General features: G+C 25.6%; 1 long non-coding RNA gene across 1 annotated transcript; it reads left to right on the top strand.

Moving 5' to 3' along the window:
- Nucleotides 1-23,256: 23,256 nt before the first annotated feature.
- Nucleotides 23,257-24,078, top strand: LOC149057889 (uncharacterized). Its single transcript, XR_016190766.1, has 2 exons — nucleotides 23,257-23,383; nucleotides 23,705-24,078. It is a non-coding gene; the product is annotated as an uncharacterized LOC149057889 (long non-coding RNA).
- The last annotated feature ends 270 nt before the right edge of the window (nucleotides 24,079-24,348 follow it).

Here is a 24,348-nt window from a genome sequence, read left to right as displayed (position 1 = left end):
TTTTCCCAAATTTTTTTTCTATTTTTTGTATTCACCCAAATGTATTGTAAATACGTGTTTTAGATGTAAAATTATGTGAACTTAACGATAAAAATATAAAAAGTATGATTAGTTCAATACAAATGACTTTAAACGATATTTAGCGGAATTATCACCATTTTTTACCAAATTTTTTCCCAAATTTTTTTTCTATTTTTTGTATTCACCCAAATGTATTGTAAATACGTGTTTTAGATGTAAAATAATGTGAACTTAACGTTAAAAATATAAAAAGTATGATTAGTTTAATAGAAATGACTTAAGACGATATTTAGCGGATTCATCACCTGTATTTCAAAATTCTTTTACGACCTTTTATATTCACCCAAATGTATTGTAAATACGTGTTTTAGATGTAAAATAATGTGAACTTAACGATAAAAATATTAAAAGTATGATTAGTTCAATACAAATGACTTTAATCGATATTTAGCGAAATTATCACCATTTTTTACCAAAATTTTTCCCAAATTTTTTTTCTATTTTTTCTATTCACCCAAATGTATTGTAAATACGTGTTTTAGATGTAAAATAATGTGAACTTAACGTTAAAAATATAAAAAGTATGATTAGTTTAATAGAAATGACCTAAGACGATATTTAGCGGATTCATCACCTGTATTTCAAAATTCTTTTACGACCTTTTATATTCACCCAAATGTATTGTAAAGACTTTTTTTAGATGTAAAATTATGTGAACTTAACGATAAAAGTATAAAAAGTATGATTAGTTCAATACAAATGACTTTAATCGATATTTAGCGAAATTATCACCATTTTTTACCAAATTTTTTCCCAAATTTTTTTTCTATTTTTTGTATTCACCCAAATGTATTGTAAAGACGTGTTTTAGATGTAAATTAATGTGAGCTTAACGATAAAAATATAAAAAGTATGATTAGTTCAATACAAATGACTTTAAACGATATTTAGCGGAATTATCACCATTTTTTACCAAATTTTTTCCCAAATTTTTTTTCTATTTTTTGTATTCACCCAAATGTATTGTAAATACGTGTTTTAGATGTAAAATAATGTGAACTTAACGTTAAAAATATAAAAAGTATGATTAGTTTAATAGAAATGACTTAAGACGATATTTAGCGGATTCATCACCTGTATTTCAAAATTCTTTTACGACCTTTTATATTCACCCAAATGTATTGTAAATACGTGTTTTAGATGTAAAATAATGTGAACTTAACGATAAAAATATTAAAAGTATGATTAGTTCAATACAAATGACTTTAATCGATATTTAGCGAAATTATCACCATTTTTTACCAAAATTTTTCCCAAATTTTTTTTCTATTTTTTCTATTCACCCAAATGTATTTTAAATACGTGTTTTAGATGTAAAATAATGTGAACTTAACGTTAAAAATATAAAAAGTATGATTAGTTTAATAGAAATGACCTAAGACGATATTTAGCGGATTCATCACCTGTATTTCAAAATTCTTTTACGACCTTTTATATTCACCCAAATGTATTGTAAAGACTTTTTTTAGATGTAAAATTATGTGAACTTAACGATAAAAGTATAAAAAGTATGATTAGTTCAATACAAATGACTTTAATCGATATTTAGCGAAATTATCACCATTTTTTACCAAATTTTTTCCCAAATTTTTTTTCTATTTTTTGTATTCACCCAAATGTATTGTAAAGACGTGTTTTAGATGTAAATTAATGTGAGCTTAACGATAAAAATATAAAAAGTATGATTAGTTCAATACAAATGACTTTAAACGATATTTAGCGGAATTATCACCATTTTTTACCCAATTTTTTCCCAAATTTTTTTTCTATTTTTTGTATTCACCCAAATGTATTGTAAATACGTGTTTTAGATGTAAAATAATGTGAAATTTACGTTAAAAATATAAAAAGTATGATTAGATTAATAGAAATGACTTTAATCGATATTTAGCGAAATTATCACCATTTTTTACCAAATTTTTTCCCAAATTTTTTTTCTATTTTTTGTATTCACCCAAATGTATTGTAAATACGTGTTTTAGATGTAAAATAATGTGAACTTAACGTTAAAAATATAAAAAGTATGATTAGTTTAATAGAAATGACTTAAGACGATATTTAGCGGATTCATCACCTGTATTTCAAAATTCTTTTACGACCTTTTATATTCACCCAAATGTATTGTAAAGACGTGTTTTAGATGTAAAATAATGTGAGCTTAACGATAAAAATATAAAAAGTATGATTAGTTCAATACAAATGACTTTAAACGATATTTAGCGGAATTATCACCATTTTTTACCCAATTTTTTCCCAAATTTTTTTTCTATTTTTTGTATTCACCCAAATGTATTGTAAATACGTGTTTTAGATGTAAAATAATGTGAACTTAACGATAAAAATATAAAAAGTATGATTAGTTCAATACAAATGACTTTAATCGATATTTAGCGAAATTATCACCATTTTTTACCAAATTTTTTCCCAAATTTTTTTTCTATTTTTTGTATTCACCCAAATGTATTGTAAATACGTGTATTAGATGTAAAATAATGTGAACTTAACGTTAAAAATATAAAAAGTATGATTAGTTTAATAGAAATGACTTAAGACGATATTTAGCGGATTCATCACCTGTATTTCAAAAGTTTTTTACGACCTTTTATATTCACCCAAATGTATTGTAAATACGTGTTTTAGATGTAAAATAATGTGAACTTAACGTTAAAAATATAAAAAGTATGATTAGTTTAATAGAAATGACTTTAATTGATATTTAGCGAAATTATCACCATTTTTTACCAAATTTTTTCCCAAATTTTTTTTCTATTTTTTCTATTCACCCAAATGTATTGTAAATACGTGTTTTAGATGTAAAATAATGTGAACTTAACGTTAAAAATATAAAAAGTATGATTAGTTTAATAGAAATGACTTAAGACGATATTTAGCGGATTCATCACCTGTATTTCAAAATTCTTTTACGACCTTTTATATTCACCCAAATGTATTGTAAAGACGTGTTTTAGATGTAAAATTATGTGAACTTAACGATAAAAATATAAAAAGTATGATTAGTTCAATACAAAAGACTTTAATCGATATTTAGCGGAATTATCACCATTTTTTACCCAATTTTTTCCCAAATTTTTTTTCTATTTTTTGTATTCACCCAAATGTATTGTAAATACGTGTTTTAGATGTAAAATTATGTGAACTTAACGATAAAAATATAAAAAGTATGATTAGTTCAATACAAATGACTTTAAACGATATTTAGCGGAATTATCACCATTTTTTACCAAATTTTTTCCCAAATTTTTTTTCTATTTTTTGTATTCACCAAAATGTATTGTAAATACGTGTTTTAGATGTAAAATAATGTGAACTTAACGTTAAAAATATAAAAAGTATGATTAGTTTAATAGAAATGACTTAAGACGATATTTAGCGGATTCATCACCTGTATTTCAAAATTCTTTTACGACCTTTTATATTCACCCAAATGTATTGTAAAGACGTGTTTTAGATGTAAAATTATGTGAACTTAACGATAAAAATATAAAAAGTATGATTAGTTCAATACAAATGACTTTAAACGATATTTAGCGGAATTATCACCATTTTTTACCCAATTTTTTCCCAAATTTTTTTTCTATTTTTTGTATTCACCCAAATGTATTGTAAAGACGTGTTTTAGATGTAAAATAATGTGAGCTTAACGATAAAAATATAAAAAGTATGATTAGTTTAATAGAAATGACTTAAGACGATATTTAGCGGATTCATCACCTGTATTTCAAAATTCTTTTACGACCTTTTATATTCACCCAAATGTATTGTAAAGACTTTTTTTAGATGTAAAATTATGTGAACTTAACGATAAAAATATAAAAAGTATGATTAGTTCAATACAAATGACTTTAAACGATATTTAGCGGAATTATCACCATTTTTTACCCAATTTTTTCCCAAATTTTTTTTCTATTTTTTGTATTCACCCAAATGTATTGTAAAGACGTGTTTTAGATGTAAAATAATGTGAGCTTAACGATAAAAATATAAAAAGTATGATTAGTTTAATAGAAATGACTTAAGACGATATTTAGCGGATTCATCACCTGTATTTCAAAATTCTTTTACGACCTTTTATATTCACCCAAATGTATTGTAAAGACTTTTTTTAGATGTAAAATTATGTGAACTTAACGATAAAAATATAAAAAGTATGATTAGTTCAATACAAATGACTTTAAACGATATTTAGCGGAATTATCACCATTTTTTACCAAATTTTTTCCCAAATTTTTTTTCTATTTTTTGTATTCACCCAAATGTATTGTAAATACGTGTTTTAGATGTAAAATAATGTGAACTTAACGTTAAAAATATAAAAAGTATGATTAGTTTAATAGAAATGACTTAAGACGATATTTAGCGGATTCATCACCTGTATTTCAAAATTCTTTTACGACCTTTTATATTCACCCAAATGTATTGTAAAGACTTTTTTTAGATGTAAAATTATGTGAACTTAACGATAAAAGTATAAAAAGTATGATTAGTTCAATACAAATGACTTTAATCGATATTTAGCGAAATTATCACCATTTTTTACCAAATTTTTTCCCAAATTTTTTTTCTATTTTTTGTATTCACCCAAATGTATTGTAAAGACGTGTTTTAGATGTAAATTAATGTGAGCTTAACGATAAAAATATAAAAAGTATGATTAGTTCAATACAAATGACTTTAAACGATATTTAGCGGAATTATCACCATTTTTTACCCAATTTTTTCCCAAATTTTTTTTATATTTTTTCTATTCACCCAAATGTATTGTAAATACGTGTTTTAGATGTAAAATAATGTGAACTTAACGTTAAAAATATAAAAAGTATGATTAGTTTAATAGAAATGACTTAAGACGATATTTAGCGGATTCATCACCTGTATTTCAAAATTCTTTTACGACCTTTTATATTCACCCAAATGTATTGTAAAGACGTGTTTTAGATGTAAAATTATGTGAACTTAACGATAAAAATATAAAAAGTATGATTAGTTCAATACAAAAGACTTTAATCGATAATTAGCGGAATTATCACCATTTTTTACCCAATTTTTTCCCAAATTTTTTTTCTATTTTTTGTATTCACCCAAATGTATTGTAAATACGTGTTTTAGATGTAAAATTATGTGAACTTAACGATAAAAATATAAAAAGTATGATTAGTTCAATACAAATGACTTTAAACGATATTTAGCGGAATTATCACCATTTTTTACCAAATTTTTTCCCAAATTTTTTTTCTATTTTTTGTATTCACCCAAATGTATTGTAAATACGTGTTTTAGATGTAAAATAATGTGAACTTAACGTTAAAAATATAAAAAGTATGATTAGTTTAATAGAAATGACTTAAGACGATATTTAGCGGATTCATCACCTGTATTTCAAAATTCTTTTACGACCTTTTATATTCACCCAAATGTATTGTAAAGACGTGTTTTAGATGTAAAATTATGTGAACTTAACGATAAAAATATAAAAAGTATGATTAGTTCAATACAAATGACTTTAAACGATATTTAGCGGAATTATCACCATTTTTTACCCAATTTTTTCCCAAATTTTTTTTCTATTTTTTGTATTCACCCAAATGTATTGTAAAGACGTGTTTTAGATGTAAAATAATGTGAGCTTAACGATAAAAATATAAAAAGTATGATTAGTTTAATAGAAATGACTTAAGACGATATTTAGCGGATTCATCACCTGTATTTCAAAATTCTTTTACGACCTTTTATATTCACCCAAATGTATTGTAAAGACTTTTTTTAGATGTAAAATTATGTGAACTTAACGATAAAAATATAAAAAGTATGATTAGTTCAATACAAATGACTTTAAACGATATTTAGCGGAATTATCACCATTTTTTACCAAATTTTTTCCCAAATTTTTTTTCTATTTTTTTGTATTCACCCAAATGTATTGTAAAGACGTGTTTTAGATGTAAAATAATGTGAGCTTAACGATAAAAATATAAAAAGTATGATTAGTTCAATACAAATGACTTTAAACGATATTTAGCGGAATTATCACCATTTTTTACCCAATTTTTTCCCAAATTTTTTTTCTATTTTTTGTATTCACCCAAATGTATTGTAAATACGTGTTTTAGATGTAAAATAATGTGAAATTTACGTTAAAAATATAAAAAGTATGATTAGATTAATAGAAATGACTTTAATCGATATTTAGCGAAATTATCACCATTTTTTACCAAATTTTTTCCCAAATTTTTTTTCTATTTTTTGTATTCACCCAAATGTATTGTAAATACGTGTTTTAGATGTAAAATAATGTGAACTTAACGTTAAAAATATAAAAAGTATGATTAGTTTAATAGAAATGACTTAAGACGATATTTAGCGGATTCATCACCTGTATTTCAAAATTCTTTTACGACCTTTTATATTCACCCAAATGTATTGTAAAGACGTGTTTTAGATGTTAAATTATGTGAACTTAACGATAAAAATATAAAAAGTATGATTAGTTCAATACAAATGACTTTAATCGATATTTAGCGAAATTATCACCATTTTATACCAATTTTTTTTTCTATTTTTTGTATTCACCCAAATGTATTGTAAAGACGTGTTTTAGATGTAAAATAATGTGACCTTAACGATAAAAATATAAAAAGTATGATTAGTTCAATACAAATGACTTTAAACGATATTTAGCGGAATTATCACCATTATTTACCAAATTTTTTCCCAAATTTTTTTTCTGTTTTTTGTATTCACCGAAATGTATTGTAAATACGTGTTTTAGATGTAAAATAATGTGAACTTAACGATAAAAATATAAAAAGTATTATTAGTTCAATACAAAAGACTTTAATCGATATTTAGCGGAATTATCACCATTTTTTACCCAATTTTTTCCCAAATTTTTTTTCTATTTTTTGTATTCACCCAAATGTATTGTAAATACGTGTTTTAGATGTAAAATAATGTGAAATTTACGTTAAAAATATAAAAAGTATGATTAGATTAATAGAAATGACTTTAATCGATATTTAGCGAAATTATCACCATTTTTTACCAAATTTTTTCCCAAATTTTTTTTCTATTTTTTGTATTCACCCAAATGTATTGTAAATACGTGTTTTAGATGTAAAATAATGTGAACTTAACGTTAAAAATATAAAAAGTATGATTAGTTTAATAGAAATGACTTAAGACGATATTTAGCGGATTCATCACCTGTATTTCAAAATTCTTTTACGACCTTTTATATTCACCCAAATGTATTGTAAAGACGTGTTTTAGATGTAAAATTATGTGAACTTAACGATAAAAATATAAAAAGTATGATTAGTTCAATACAAAAGACTTTAATCGATATTTAGCGAAATTATCACCATTTTTTACCAAAATTTTTCCCAAATTTTTTTTCTATTTTTTCTATTCACCCAAATGTATTGTAAATACGTGTTTTAGATGTAAAATAATGTGAACTTAACGTTAAAAATATAAAAAGTATGATTAGTTTAATAGAAATGACCTAAGACGATATTTAGCGGATTCATCACCTGTATTTCAAAATTCTTTTACGACCTTTTATATTCACCCAAATGTATTGTAAAGACGTGTTTTAGATGTAAAATTATGTGAACTTAACGATAAAAATATAAAAAGCATGATTAGTTCAATACAAAAGACTTTAATCGATATTTAGCGGAATTATCACCATTTTTTACCCAATTTTTTCCCAAATTTTTTTTCTATTTTTTGTATTCACCCAAATGTATTGTAAATACGTGTTTTAGATGTAAAATAATGTGAACTTAACGATAAAAATATAAAAAGTATGATTAGTTCAATACAAATGACTTTAATTGATATTTAGCGAAATTATCACCATTTTTTACCAAATTTTTTTTCTGTTTTTTGTATTCACCGAAATGTATTGTAAAGACGTGCTTTAGATGTAAAATAATGTGAACTTAACGATAAAAATATAAAAAGTATGATTAGTTCAATACAAATGACTTTAAACGATATTTAGCGGAATTATCACCATTGTTTACCAAATTTTTTCCCAAATTTTTTTTCTATTTTTTGTATTCACCCAAATGTATTGTAAATACGTGTTTTAGATGTAAAATAATGTGAACTTAACGTTAAAAATATAAAAAGTATGATTAGTTTAATAGAAATGACTTAAGACGATATTTAGCGGATTCATCACCTGTATTTCAAAAGTTTTTTACGACCTTTTATATTCACCCAAATGTATTGTAAATACCTGTTTTAGATGTAAAATAATGTGAACTTAACGTTAAAAATATAAAAAGTATGATTAGTTTAATAGAAATGACTTTAATCGATATTTAGCGAAATTATCACCATTTTTTACCAAATTTTTTCCCAAATTTTTTTTCTATTTTTTCTATTCACCCAAATGTATTGTAAATACGTGTTTTAGATGTAAAATAATGTGAACTTAACGTTAAAAATATAAAAAGTATGATTAGTTTAATAGAAATGACTTAAGACGATATTTAGCGGATTCATCACCTGTATTTCAAAATTCTTTTACGACCTTTTATATTCACCCAAATGTATTGTAAAGACGTGTTTTAGATGTAAAATTATGTGAACTTAACGATAAAAATATAAAAAGTATGATTAGTTCAATACAAATGACTTTAAACGATATTTAGCGGAATTATCACCATTTTTTACCAAATTTTTTCCCAAATTTTTTTTCTATTTTTTCTATTCACCCAAATGTATTGTAAATACGTGTTTTAGATGTAAAATAATGTGAACTTAACGTTAAAAATATAAAAAGTATGATTAGTTTAATAGAAATGACTTAAGACGATATTTAGCGGATTCATCACCTGTATTTCAAAAGTTTTTTACGACCTTTTATATTCACCCAAATGTATTGTAAATACGTGTTTTAGATGTAAAATAATGTGAACTTAACGTTAAAAATATAAAAAGTATGATTAGTTTAATAGAAATGACTTTAATCGATATTTAGCGAAATTATCACCATTTTTTACCAAATTTTTTCCCAAATTTTTTTTCTATTTTTTCTATTCACCCAAATGTATTGTAAATACGTGTTTTAGATGTAAAATAATGTGAACTTAACGTTAAAAATATAAAAAGTATGATTAGTTTAATAGAAATGACTTAAGACGATATTTAGCGGATTCATCACCTGTATTTCAAAAGTTTTTTACGACCTTTTATATTCACCCAAATGTATTGTAAATACGTGTTTTAGATGTAAAATAATGTGAACTTAACGTTAAAAATATAAAAAGTATGATTAGTTTAATACAAATGACTTTAAACGATATTTAGCGGAATTATCACCATTTTTTTCCCAATTTTTTTTCTATTTTTTGTATTCACCCAAATGCATTGTAAAGACGTGATTTAGATGTAAAATAATGTGAACTTAACGATAAAAATATAAAAAGTATGATTAGTTTAATAGAAATGACTTAAGACGATAATTAGCGGATTCATCACCTGTTTTTCAAAATATTTTTACGACCTTTTATATTCAACCAAATGTATTGTAAATACGTGTTTTAGATGTAAAATAATGTGAACTTAACGATAAAAATATAAAAATTAATATTAGTTCAATACAAATGACTTTAAATGATATTTAGCGGATTTATTACCATTTTTTACCAAATTTTTTTCTATATTTTGTATTCACCTAAATGTATTGTAAACACGTGTTTTAGATGTCAAATTATGTGAACTTAACGTTAAAAATATAAAAAGTATGATTAGTTTAATAGAAATGGCTTAAGACGATATTTAGCGGATTCATCAACTGTTTTTCAAAAATTTTTTACGACCTTTTATATTCACCCAAATGCACTGTAAAGACGTGTTTTAGATGTCAAATTATGTGAACTTAACGTTAAAAATATAAAAAGTATGATTAGTTCAATTCAAATGACTTTAAACTATATTTAGCGGATTTATTACCATTTTTTACAAAATTTTTTCCCAAATTTTTTTCTATTTTTTGTATTCACCTAAATGTATTGTAAACACGTGTTTTAGATGTAAAATAATGTGAACTTAACGTTAAAAATATAAAAAGTATGATTAGTTTAATAGAAATGACTTAAGACGATATTTAGCGGATTCATCACCTGTTTTTCAAAATTTTTTTACGACCTTTTATATTCACCCAAATGCACTGTAAAGACGTGTTTTAGATGTCAAATTATGTGAACTTAACGTTAAAAATATAAAAAGTATGATTAGTTTAATAGAAATGGCTTAAGACGATATTTAGCGGATTCATCACCTGTTTTTCAAAATTTTTTACGACCATTTATATTCACCCAAATGCACTGTAAAGACGTGTTTTAGATGTAAAATAATGTGAACTTAACGATAAAAATATGAAAATTAATATTAGTTCAATACAAATGACTTTAAATGATAATTAGCGGATTTATTACCATTTTTTACCAAATTTTTTCCCAAATTTTTTTCTATTTTTTGTATTCACCTAAATGTATTGTAAACACGTGTTTTAGATGTAAAATAATGTGAACTTAACGTTAAAAATATAAAAAGTATGATTAGTTTAATAGAAATGACTTAAGACGATATTTAGCGGATTCATCACCTGTTTTTCAAAATTTTTTTACGACCTTTTATATTCACCCAAATGCACTGTAAAGACGTGTTTTAGATGTCAAATTATGTGAACTTAACGTTAAAAATATAAAAAGTATGATTAGTTTAATAGAAATGGCTTAAGACGATATTTAGCGAATTCATCACCTGTTTTTCAAAATTTTTTTACGACCTTTTATATTCAACCAAATGTATTGTAAATACGTGTTTTAGATGTAAAATAATGTGAACTTAACGATAAAAATATAAAAAGTATGATTAGTTCAATACAAATGACTTTAAACGATATTTAGCGGAATTATTACCATTTTTTTCAAAATTTTTTCCCAAATTTTTTTCTATTTTTTGTATTCGCCTAAATGTATTGTAAACACGTGTTTTAGATGTAAAATAATGTGAACTTAACGTTAAAAATATAAAAAGTATGATTAGTTTAATAGAAATGACTTAAGACGATATTTAGCGGATTCATCACCTGTTTTTCAAAATTTTTTACGACCTTTTATATTCAACCAAATGTATTGTAAAGACGTGTTTTAGATGTAAAATAATGTGAACTTAACGTTAAAAATATAAAAAGTATCATTAGTTTTATAGAAATGACTTAAGACGATATTTAGTGGATTCATCACCTGTTTTTCAAAATATTTTTACGACCTTTTATATTCACCCAAATGTATTGTAAATACGTGTTTTAGATGTAAAATAATGTGAACTTAACGTTAAAAATATAAAAAGTATGATTAGTTTAATAGAAATGACTTAAGACGATATTTAGCGGATTCATCACCTGTATTTCAAAAGTTTTTTACGACCTTTTATATTCACCCAAATGTATTGTAAATACGTGTTTTAGATGTAAAATAATGTGAACTTAACGTTAAAAATATAAAAAGTATGATTAGTTTATTAGAAATGACTTTAATTGATATTTAGCGAAATTATCACCATTTTTTACCAAATTTTTTCCCAAATTTTTTTTCTATTTTTTCTATTCACCCAAATGTATTGTAAATACGTGTTTTAGATGTAAAATAATGTGAACTTAACGTTAAAAATATAAAAAGTATGATTAGTTTAATAGAAATGACTTAAGACGATATTTAGCGGATTCATCACCTGTATTTCAAAATTCTTTTACGACCTTTTATATTCACCCAAATGTATTGTAAAGACGTGTTTTAGATGTAAAATAATGTGAACTTAACGTTAAAAATATAAAAAGTATGATTAGTTCAATACAAATGACTTTAAACGATATTTAGCGGAATTATCACCATTATTTACCAAATTTTTTCCTAAATTTTTTTTCTATTTTTTCTATTCACTCAAATGTATTGTAAATACGTGTTTTAGATGTAAAATAATGTGAACTTAACGTTAAAAATATAAAAAGTATGATTAGTTTAATAGAAATGACTTAAGACGATATTTAGCGGATTCATCACCTGTATTTCAAAATTCTTTTACGACCTTTTATATTCACCCAAATGTATTGTAAAGACGTGTTTTAGATGTAAAATTATGTGAACTTAACGATAAAAATATAAAAAGCATGATTAGTTCAATACAAAAGACTTTAATCGATATTTAGCGGAATTATCACCATTTTTTACCCAATTTTTTCCCAAATTTTTTTTCTATTTTTTGTATTCACCCAAATGTATTGTAAATACGTGTTTTAGATGTAAAATAATGTGAACTTAACGATAAAAATATAAAAAGTATGATTAGTTCAATACAAATGACTTTAATTGATATTTAGCGAAATTATCACCATTTTTTACCAAATTTTTTTTCTGTTTTTTGTATTCACCGAAATGTATTGTAAAGACGTGCTTTAGATGTAAAATAATGTGAACTTAACGATAAAAATATAAAAAGTATGATTAGTTCAATACAAATGACTTTAAACGATATTTAGCGGAATTATCACCATTGTTTACCAAATTTTTTCCCAAATTTTTTTTCTATTTTTTGTATTCACCCAAATGTATTGTAAATACGTGTTTTAGATGTAAAATAATGTGAACTTAACGTTAAAAATATAAAAAGTATGATTAGTTTAATAGAAATGACTTAAGACGATATTTAGCGGATTCATCACCTGTATTTCAAAAGTTTTTTACGACCTTTTATATTCACCCAAATGTATTGTAAATACCTGTTTTAGATGTAAAATAATGTGAACTTAACGTTAAAAATATAAAAAGTATGATTAGTTTAATAGAAATGACTTTAATCGATATTTAGCGAAATTATCACCATTTTTTACCAAATTTTTTCCCAAATTTTTTTTCTATTTTTTCTATTCACCCAAATGTATTGTAAATACGTGTTTTAGATGTAAAATAATGTGAACTTAACGTTAAAAATATAAAAAGTATGATTAGTTTAATAGAAATGACTTAAGACGATATTTAGCGGATTCATCACCTGTATTTCAAAATTCTTTTACGACCTTTTATATTCACCCAAATGTATTGTAAAGACGTGTTTTAGATGTAAAATTATGTGAACTTAACGATAAAAATATAAAAAGTATGATTAGTTCAATACAAATGACTTTAAACGATATTTAGCGGAATTATCACCATTTTTTACCAAATTTTTTCCCAAATTTTTTTTCTATTTTTTCTATTCACCCAAATGTATTGTAAATACGTGTTTTAGATGTAAAATAATGTGAACTTAACGTTAAAAATATAAAAAGTATGATTAGTTTAATAGAAATGACTTAAGACGATATTTAGCGGATTCATCACCTGTATTTCAAAAGTTTTTTACGACCTTTTATATTCACCCAAATGTATTGTAAATACGTGTTTTAGATGTAAAATAATGTGAACTTAACGTTAAAAATATAAAAAGTATGATTAGTTTAATAGAAATGACTTTAATCGATATTTAGCGAAATTATCACCATTTTTTACCAAATTTTTTCCCAAATTTTTTTTCTATTTTTTCTATTCACCCAAATGTATTGTAAATACGTGTTTTAGATGTAAAATAATGTGAACTTAACGTTAAAAATATAAAAAGTATGATTAGTTTAATAGAAATGACTTAAGACGATATTTAGCGGATTCATCACCTGTATTTCAAAAGTTTTTTACGACCTTTTATATTCACCCAAATGTATTGTAAATACGTGTTTTAGATGTAAAATAATGTGAACTTAACGTTAAAAATATAAAAAGTATGATTAGTTTAATACAAATGACTTTAAACGATATTTAGCGGAATTATCACCATTTTTTTCCCAATTTTTTTTCTATTTTTTGTATTCACCCAAATGCATTGTAAAGACGTGATTTAGATGTAAAATAATGTGAACTTAACGATAAAAATATAAAAAGTATGATTAGTTTAATAGAAATGACTTAAGACGATAATTAGCGGATTCATCACCTGTTTTTCAAAATATTTTTACGACCTTTTATATTCAACCAAATGTATTGTAAATACGTGTTTTAGATGTAAAATAATGTGAACTTAACGATAAAAATATAAAAATTAATATTAGTTCAATACAAATGACTTTAAATGATATTTAGCGGATTTATTACCATTTTTTACCAAATTTTTTTCTATTTTTTGTATTCACCTAAATGTATTGTAAACACGTGTTTTAGATGTCAAATTATGTGAACTTAACGTTAAAAATATAAAAAGTATGATTAGTTTAATAGAAATGGCTTAAGACGATATTTAGCGGATTCATCAACTGTTTTTCAAAAATTTTTTACGACCTTTTATATTCACCCAAATGCACTGTAAAGACGTGTTTTAGATGTCAAATTATGTGAACTTAACGTTAAAAATATAAAAAGTATGATTAGTTCAATTCAAATGACTTTAAACTATATTTAGCGGATTTATTACCATTTTTTACAAAATTTTTTCCCAAATTTTTTTCTATTTTTTGTATTCACCTAAATGTATTGTAAACACGTGTTTTAGATGTAAAATAATGTGAACTTAACGTTAAAAATATAAAAAGTATGATTAGTTTAATAGAAATGACTTAAGACGATATTTAGCGGATTCATCACCTGTTTTTCAAAATTTTTTTACGACCTTTTATATTCACCCAAATGCACTGTAAAGACGTGTTTTAGATGTCAAATTATGTGAACTTAACGTTAAAAATATAAAAAGTATGATTAGTTTAATAGAAATGGCTTAAGACGATATTTAGCGGATTCATCACCTGTTTTTCAAAATTTTTTACGACCATTTATATTCACCCAAATGCACTGTAAAGACGTGTTTTAGATGTAAAATAATGTGAACTTAACGATAAAAATATGAAAATTAATATTAGTTCAATACAAATGACTTTAAATGATATTTAGCGGATTTATTACCATTTTTTACCAAATTTTTTCCCAAATTTTTTTCTATTTTTTGTATTCACCTAAATGTATTGTAAACACGTGTTTTAGATGTAAAATAATGTGAACTTAACGTTAAAAATATAAAAAGTATGATTAGTTTAATAGAAATGACTTAAGACGATATTTAGCGGATTCATCACCTGTTTTTCAAAATTTTTTTACGACCTTTTATATTCACCCAAATGCACTGTAAAGACGTGTTTTAGATGTCAAATTATGTGAACTTAACGTTAAAAATATAAAAAGTATGATTAGTTTAATAGAAATGGCTTAAGACGATATTTAGCGAATTCATCACCTGTTTTTCAAAATTTTTTTACGACCTTTTATATTCAACCAAATGTATTGTAAATACGTGTTTTAGATGTAAAATAATGTGAACTTAACGATAAAAATATAAAAAGTATGATTAGTTCAATACAAATGACTTTAAACGATATTTAGCGGAATTATTACCATTTTTTTCAAAATTTTTTCCCAAATTTTTTTCTATTTTTTGTATTCGCCTAAATGTATTGTAAACACGTGTTTTAGATGTAAAATAATGTGAACTTAACGTTAAAAATATAAAAAGTATGATTAGTTTAATAGAAATGACTTAAGACGATATTTAGCGGATTCATCACCTGTTTTTCAAAATTTTTTACGACCTTTTATATTCAACCAAATGTATTGTAAAGACGTGTTTTAGATGTAAAATAATGTGAACTTAACGTTAAAAATATAAAAAGTATCATTAGTTTTATAGAAATGACTTAAGACGATATTTAGTGGATTCATCACCTGTTTTTCAAAATATTTTTACGACCTTTTATATTCACCCAAATGTATTGTAAATACGTGTTTTAGATGTAAAATAATGTGAACTTAACGTTAAAAATATAAAAAGTATGATTAGTTTAATAGAAATGACTTAAGACGATATTTAGCGGATTCATCACCTGTATTTCAAAAGTTTTTTACGACCTTTTATATTCACCCAAATGTATTGTAAATACGTGTTTTAGATGTAAAATAATGTGAACTTAACGTTAAAAATATAAAAAGTATGATTAGTTTATTAGAAATGACTTTAATTGATATTTAGCGAAATTATCACCATTTTTTACCAAATTTTTTCCCAAATTTTTTTTCTATTTTTTCTATTCACCCAAATGTATTGTAAATACGTGTTTTAGATGTAAAATAATGTGAACTTAACGTTAAAAATATAAAAAGTATGATTAGTTTAATAGAAATGACTTAAGACGATATTTAGCGGATTCATCACCTGTATTTCAAAATTCTTTTACGACCTTTTATATTCACCCAAATGTATTGTAAAGACGTGTTTTAGATGTAAAATAATGTGAACTTAACGTTAAAAATATAAAAAGTATGATTAGTTCAATACAAATGACTTTAAACGATATTTAGCGGAATTATCACCATTATTTACCAAATTTTTTCCTAAATTTTTTTTCTATTTTTTCTATTCACTCAAATGTATTGTAAATACGTGTTTTAGATGTAAAATAATGTGAACTTAACGTTAAAAATATAAAAAGTATGATTAGTTTAATAGAAATGACTTAAGACGATATTTAGCGGATTCATCACCTGTATTTCAAAATTCTTTTACGACCTTTTATATTCACCCAAATGTATTGTAAAGACGTGTTTTAGATGTAAAATTTTGTGAACTTAACGATAAAAATATAAAAAGTATGATTAGTTCAATACAAATGACTTTAATCGATATTTAGCGAAATTATCACCATTTTTTACAAAAATTTTTCCCAAATTTTTTTCTATTTTTTGTATTCACCCAATTGTATTGTAAATACGTGTTTTAGATATAAAATAATGTGAACTTAACGTTAAAAATATAAAAAGTATGATTAGTTTAATACAAATGACTTTAAACGATATTTAGCGGAATTATCACCATTTTTTACCAAATTTTTTTCTATTTTTTGTATTCACCCAAATGCATTGTAAAGACGTGATTTAGATGTAAAATAATGTGAACTTAACGATAAAAATATAAAAAGTATGATTAGTTTAATAGAAATGACTTAAGACGATAATTAGCGGATTCATCACCTGTTTTTCAAAATATTTTTACGACCTTTTATATTCAACCAAATGTATTGTAAATACGTGTTTTAGATGTAAAATAATGTGAACTTAACGATAAAAATATAAAAATTAATATTAGTTCAATACAAATGACTTTAAATGATATTTAGCGGATTTATTACCATTTTTTACCAAATTTTTTTCTATTTTTTGTATTCACCTAAATGTATTGTAAACACGTGTTTTAGATGTCAAATTATGTGAACTTAACGTTAAAAATATAAAAAGTATGATTAGTTTAATAGAAATGGCTTAAGACGATATTTAGCGGATTCATCAACTGTTTTTCAAAAATTTTTTACGACCTTTTATATTCACCCAAATGCACTGTAAAGACGTGTTTTAGATGTCAAATTATGTGAACTTAACGTTAAAAATATAAAAAGTATGATTAGTTCAATTCAAATGACTTTAAACTATATTTAGCGGATTTATTACCATTTTTTACAAAATTTTTTCCCAAATTTTTTTCTATTTTTTGTATTCACCTAAATGTATTGTAAACACGTGTTTTAGATGTAAAATAATGTGAACTTAACGTTAAAAATATAAAAAGTATGATTAGTTTAATAGAAATGACTTAAGACGATATTTAGCGGATTCATCACCTGTTTTTCAAAATTTTTTTACGACCTTTTATATTCACCCAAATGCACTGTAAAGACGTGTTTTAGATGTCAAATTATGTGAACTTAACGTTAAAAATATAAAAAGTATGATTAGTTTAATAGAAATGGCTTAAGACGATATTTAGCGGATTCATCACCTGTTTTTCAAAATTTTTTACGACCATTTATATTCACCCAAATGCACTGTAAAGACGTGTTTTAGATGTAAAATAATGTGAACTTAACGATAAAAATATGAAAATTAATATTAGTTCAATACAAATGACTTTAAATGATATTTAGCGGATTTATTACCATTTTTTACCAAATTTTTTCCCAAATTTTTTTCTATTTTTTGTATTCACCTAAATGTATTGTAAACACGTGTTTTAGATGTAAAATAATGTGAGCTTAACGTTAAAAATATAAAAAGTATGATTAGTTTAATAGAAATGACTTAAGACGATATTTAGCGGATTCATCACCTGTTTTTCAAAATTTTTTTACGACCTTTTATATTCACCCAAATGCACTGTAAAGACGTGTTTTAGATGTCAAATTATGTGAACTTAACGTTAAAAATATAAAAAGTATGATTAGTTTAATAGAAATGGCTTAAGACGATATTTAGCGAATTCATCACCTGTTTTTCAAAATTTTTTTACGACCTTTTATATTCAACCAAATGTATTGTAAATACGTGTTTTAGATGTAAAATAATGTGAACTTAACGATAAAAATATAAAAAGTATGATTAGTTCAATACAAATGACTTTAAACGATATTTAGCGGAATTATTACCATTTTTTTCAAAATTTTTTCCCAAATTTTTTTCTATTTTTTGTATTCGCCTAAATGTATTGTAAACACGTGTTTTAGATGTAAAATAATGTGAACTTAACGTTAAAAATATAAAAAGTATGATTAGTTTAATAGAAATGACTTAAGACGATATTTAGCGGATTCATCACCTGTTTTTCAAAATTTTTTACGACCTTTTATATTCAACCAAATGTATTGTAAAGACGTGTTTTAGATGTAAAATAATGTGAACTTAACGTTAAAAATATAAAAAGTATCATTAGTTTTATAGAAATGACTTAAGACGATATTTAGTGGATTCATCACCTGTTTTTCAAAATATTTTTACGACCTTTTATATTCACCCAAATGTATTGTAAATACGTGTTTTAGATGTAAAATAATGTGAACTTAACGTTAAAAATATTAAAAGTATGATTAGTTCAATACAAATGACTTTAAACGATATTTAGCTGATTTATTACCATTTTTTTCAAAATTTTTTCCCAAATTTTTTTTCTATTTTTTGTATTCACCCAAATGTATCAGATTAAAGAAAAACAACACTGTTAAATTTCGATTTAAAAAAAAGAAACAGTCCAGCTGTCGCTCGCAATGTCTGGTGTTGAAAAGTTTTTAGGTGCTCCTGCACTCTTGAAGTTGGTTTAGTTTTGGGTGGTGCTCATGCACTGTAGAGTGGTACTCATGCACTGATGGAAGGAGACGACGTGGTCCAGCCAGCCAGGGTTGTAGGTGGCTCCACCAAAGGCCTCTGCGTTTCCAAAGACTTAGCATTGTCTTTGGCAACAGAGATCCTCATTGGACCATCCCCTGCTCTGGTGGCACACGAAATAGCTCACACGTGTTGTGCCAGATAGTCACAACTACGTATAAGTTCCCATGTGATTAAATAATACAAATCGTTCCTTTCATCAGTGGACTATGGAGTTTTTTTTTGTTGGATGTTAACTGTTATCTGCGTGCGACAACTTGACTGTTATTTATTTTATTGAATATTTAAACAACATACAATCATGATGTGTGAGCATATCATTACAGCAGTAACATCATCATTGTTGGTTGTGTCCATCGTTGTTTTTTATTTTTTAGGATGGCTTGGCCCCCACTGATGAGTGATGACACCAGCCTAGTGGCATTTGTCCTGCTTCCAGTCGTTTATCCTGATCTTCGGACCACCGGAGGTCGATCACATCTCCAGTGTGGTTTGCTGTTTTCCTTCAGGGTCCGTTTGCTGGTGTTAGCAGGTGGTTACCATACCTGCCACCCCCAACCAGTTAAGGTCAGAGGCGGCTTTGGAGGCTCCGGCCCCAACTAGTTAAAGCTAGAGCCGGGGAGTTGGGTACCTCTTAGCACCGGCCGAAGTCGGTGAGCCCCCCCACCACGTCAAGGTGGGTCCCGTCGAGGGGGCGCATAACCTAACCTAACCTAACCTTTTTTTTTTTTTTTTTTTTTGCAATCGCAGCTGGGGGAGGAACTGGGTATAACATTACCTCTCCCCCAATCGCATCGTTTATTCATAACAACAGTTTACAACAAATGATATGCAATTACTAATCAATCAACTTATTAGTTATTATAGTCATGTAAAATAATATTCTCCAAATGCAAATGCCTTATTAATTTAATATACATATATTTTGTTTTGTAAATAATTATTAAATAATAATTTTAAAAAAAAAAAAAACTATATACGTAATCTGAAATATTATTTATAGTTTATAATTATGTTATATTGGGATGATTGTAATTACTTTTAGAAATGTATTATAAATATAACATAAATGTAATATAAATATATTTTACATAAGTTAACTTTTAAATTTGTATTGAATCATTATACGATGTATATAATCAGTTATTTAGAGGATGACAGCGTACATATTATTGAACATTAAAAATTAGTATCAAAGAATCACAATGAAATAAACTCACATCTAATGAGTACAATACAGTACAAATTTACTTTATTTTAAGACAAGAACCTAATGTAAAGCTTAACATATTGATGCTTACACATAACAGAAAGATTTAAATGACACTTAGCATCAAAGATAATTACTTAGAGAAAAAAGTATTTTTCCAAAGAGTCTGCGAGCATAATAAACCTTTGTTTAACAATTCAAATTGTATATGTCCTTTAAAAAAATAATCGTACTTAAAAATGAATCTATCAAATCCTAGATAATATTAAAAGCAGCGTTTCTCAACCTTTTTACAATGGCAACCCATAAATTTAATCTTTATTAGATACGCAAACCCCCGCTATATATACAGGGTGATTCTTTTATCAAACAACACTCATTATTTGAAAAAGTATTGACTTTTTTCAAATTTTTTTTTTCAAAATTGTAGATTTACGCTGTTCTAGAATTGTATATCTTTTTTATATTTTTCACCCTTATATTTATTAGGTAAACCACTGTCAACTTTTGATTTTCAAATGGTAACCTATACTTAAAATTTAATAATTGAATAAAACTATTTTTTTCATTAATTAATACGTTCTAATTTTCATTTTTCGTTAATCCGTTAATGAGATATTGCTCCTCAAAGTTAGGTGGTTTTGGGAGATAGTTATAGTGTGTAAATGTGTTATACCTCGTCAGCAGATACCGCAGCTATCAGGATTTTTATGTCCCAGGGCAAAAGATATCACACTTTTCAAATCAGTTCATAAAGTACTTAGAGCCCCTAAATGTATTTTATTATGCCCATTTTGCAGGGAGACACGAAGTTCAGCCCACGAAGGTGATTACGGCAATGGTCAGTGGTCGTAATAATTATTATCAATTATAAAGACCAGAAGTTATAAGTAATAAATTCGATATCGTTCGACCCAAGATATAGCGGCGATAATCTTTGTACCTGATAGCCGATAATACCTACATACAATAACACACGATCATAATATTATTATTATTATTGGTCTGCTTCTGTTTGTAGCTTCGATCACGATTTTACCTCTATTCTATGCTCCAACGCACCAGTGGCGGCGCCAGGGGGGCCTGGGCGGGCCATGGCCCCCTCTAAATTTGTCTTGGCCACCCCTTGGCCCCCCTAACCACAAGAGAAAAAAAATTATTTAAAATAACAGATTATAAATCGAAATATAGAATAATTGTGGTTATAAATTATTATTATTATAAGACCGTATGATGCCGGTCTGCACGGCTATATAATATTATATCCGCGAGCCGTGCCTATCTGTGACATAATGTCATTTGTCAACGATTTAGTATTTTATTGACAATGAGTATTATTATTTTTGTCTACGTTTTACGTTTACATTTTACAATTTTACAGTGCATACCTAATACAGTTTAATCGGTTTAATGTTATCTATACCATGTCGAATATGAAAAACGGGAAACCCCCAATAATAATACGATTTAAAAGACGTGTAGTTAAACAACAAAGATTATCATTATACTTACGTACTCGTAAAGGATATCATCTTAACTTAATAATGTCCAAACGAAAAATAAATGACTTTTTTGCATCAGTAATAAATAAAAAACAAACTAATGATTCTGATTCAATTTTGTCACAAAAAAGCAAGTAAGAGATTTTAATTTCAATTATTATTTTAGAATAATAAATTAGAGTATATAATTTATTTATTTTATATTATTTTTTTTAATTTAGTGACTTTGGTGAACTCATTAGTGAAGATAGTGAAGAAGAAAATGTTGGTAGTTTAAACAGGTACCAATATAATTAAATTTAATATCTATTTAAAAAAAATATGTGTATATTTTTCATTCACCAACCTAATCATAAATATTCCTATATTTAATAGTACCTACTCATTATTTATGTAAGTTTGTTGAAAATGTTATCTAATGTTTAAGTGTGATATTTATTATCAATTAAAATGAAAACCAATAATTATATGAAAACTTAGTATATGCAACACAGTCTTTACAATAGATAGTGTGTAAGCCCCCTACCCTATACTGAGCCTATGAATGGGAAAAAGACCACGAATTGGGACTTTTTTGGCCCTACCAAATTTTCAAAGGCCACCAATGGCCCAATGGCCCCCCCAAGATAAAATTCCTGGCGCCGCCACTGCAACGCACCATAGAATAACATACGGAAATACAGAATTATTTTAGTGTTTAGTCCATAAAAGTTACTGTTGTTCATGGTTTATCTTTACAACTAATACAACTGTCAATCATAAAGAAAATACAGTGTTACCAATATGTGTATTTACAAAATAAATAGTAACTTAGGTACTGTTTATTCATGTCACAAATAAAATCCCGTTTTTGTTACTCTAGTAGACAGCCTGTACTACAGTTGCAACAACTGTTAACTGTTTTAAATCACTGCTGTAGTGTACAGTAATTTATTTTCCGTTGTCTGTTACTCGTTACTGACTATTATAATTTATAGCATGTTGCCATGGCGTCAACGACAACGACCGATACTACTAAGTACTAATTACTAGTGTACTACAGTCTACAGTAATAAACTTAATAAATTTCACATTTTCACAATAATATTATTATAATAAATAATATTCTGTGCCTTTATAGTTTTAACGAACTAGCTGATCTAGTTAACTGGAGCTCTAGTTAAATATTTCAATATTATGTTTAATTTACCAACTTACTTATTTATGTAAATAATTCCAAGACCAATTTATTAACTTGATGTACATGTGCCTACCAGAAATTCATTCGTTCATAAGTATAAGAATTCATATTAAATATAAATTTTAACAAACTTTGGTTAAGAATGGAAAAAATGTAACATACATACATAAATAATACATAAATATACATGTATGTATTTGTATACAATTTGAATAAAAAATACATGTTATTTATATTTTAGCTTATGTTCAAATTGCTTGCCATCTTCAGTTAAACAAAAATGTAGACGTTTTAATACTTCAGAGGAAGTAGATTTTTTCAATATTGAGTTTTCAATTTTGTTGCAACAAACTCTTATTCTTTATTTAAGTTCCTCCACACTATTGCATTTTTCTTTATACACTTCATTTTTTAGATGGTCCCAAAAAAGAAGTCAAGAACACTCAAATCGGGGGAACGACGTGGCCATTGAATAATGGGGCTGTGAGTTTCAAACCAGTTATTGTCTCCATACATCTTATTGAGGTATGCACGTACAGCCAAGGTATTATGTGCTGGTGCACCATCTTGCTGCCAAATCAAATTCAAGCGCTGTTGAAGTGAAATATTTTCCAATAGTATGGGTATATCATCTTTCAAAAAACCAAGATACTTATTGCCATTAAGATTTTCCTCAAAAAAATATGGACCAATTAAATACTCATCAATAATCCCACACCAAACATTCACACCCCAACGAACTTGCTTAGTTCGTTAATTCTAAGATTTTTAAATTAATAAGAAAAACAAAAAACTAAACAGTAAGCACTGAATACAACTTCAAACTTATTAATCCTACCATCCTATACACACTATTGGAAAAATTAATTTTAGTTATTTAGGTATTCTATGGTATTATCAAAAGTAATAACCTTTATTCTTTGGTCATTGGTAATAACCAATGGTATTTTCAATGATAAATGAGTGCAATAACAATTAATAATAAATGTACAATATATGATATAATAACCTTATCTAATAATGGCATAATATTAACAATAAATTAACTTAATAGGTAAC

This window comes from Diuraphis noxia, unplaced genomic scaffold (assembly GCF_037042655.1).
Source record: "Diuraphis noxia isolate RWA-SAM2 unplaced genomic scaffold, SU_Dnox_SAM2 contig0003, whole genome shotgun sequence".
Lineage (NCBI taxonomy): Eukaryota > Metazoa > Arthropoda > Insecta > Hemiptera > Aphididae > Diuraphis > Diuraphis noxia.
This window is presented reverse-complemented; position numbering and strand designations above follow the sequence as displayed.